Source organism: Penaeus monodon, chromosome 30 (genome assembly GCF_015228065.2).
Source record: "Penaeus monodon isolate SGIC_2016 chromosome 30, NSTDA_Pmon_1, whole genome shotgun sequence".
NCBI classification, from domain to species: Eukaryota; Metazoa; Arthropoda; class Malacostraca; order Decapoda; family Penaeidae; genus Penaeus; species Penaeus monodon.
In genome coordinates, this window is record NC_051415.1 from 23,946,655 (window position 1) to 23,947,204 (window position 550).

A 550-nucleotide genomic window follows, 5' to 3' on the forward strand; every position below is an offset into this window, starting at 1 on the left:
GGTCGCAGTAACGACATCATCAAACACTGTGTTGATTACTTTATTCTACTTCCTATATTTTATGTCAGAGCTAAATTGTTATATCTGCTTTCAAAAAACAAAGGGTTCACAATTTCACGACGCTGAGGCAGCAAATAACAGACCGACAACTGGGACGACAGACTTTGAAAACGCAAAAATAATGTAACATTTATATCTAATAATTAAATTCGGTTCATTTAACCTTCTAGTTGCTTGATACAGGCTTTCCTATATAAGTCCAAACTGCATTTTCGATGGTACATTGCATCTTGAGCAATCATATCACCTTGTTGCAATTTCGTGTACAAGTGTGTGTTCTCGAGTAGCTTTGCACATCTGCGCACTCTTTGGTCAAGACGGAAAGAAAGTACAGGATGGAGCGGGTTTTTACTACCTTGAGGCATGTTACAGAAGTAACAGACATTGTTATCTCGGTTCCCTGTGATGGTGTCTTGCACCCCATAGAAGAAAAATAAATATTACACCCCCCAAAAAAAAAAAATATATATATTGGTACTTCAGTATTTTG

The 550-nt window shown here is 37.1% G+C and overlaps 1 protein-coding gene across 1 annotated transcript in view; it reads right to left on the reverse strand.

The window, feature by feature from the left end:
- LOC119592389 (probable tubulin polyglutamylase TTLL1) overlaps window positions 1-550 on the reverse strand; it is a 12,636-nt gene that overhangs the window by 4,722 nt on the left and 7,364 nt on the right. The gene's annotated exons all lie outside the window — the stretch shown is intronic.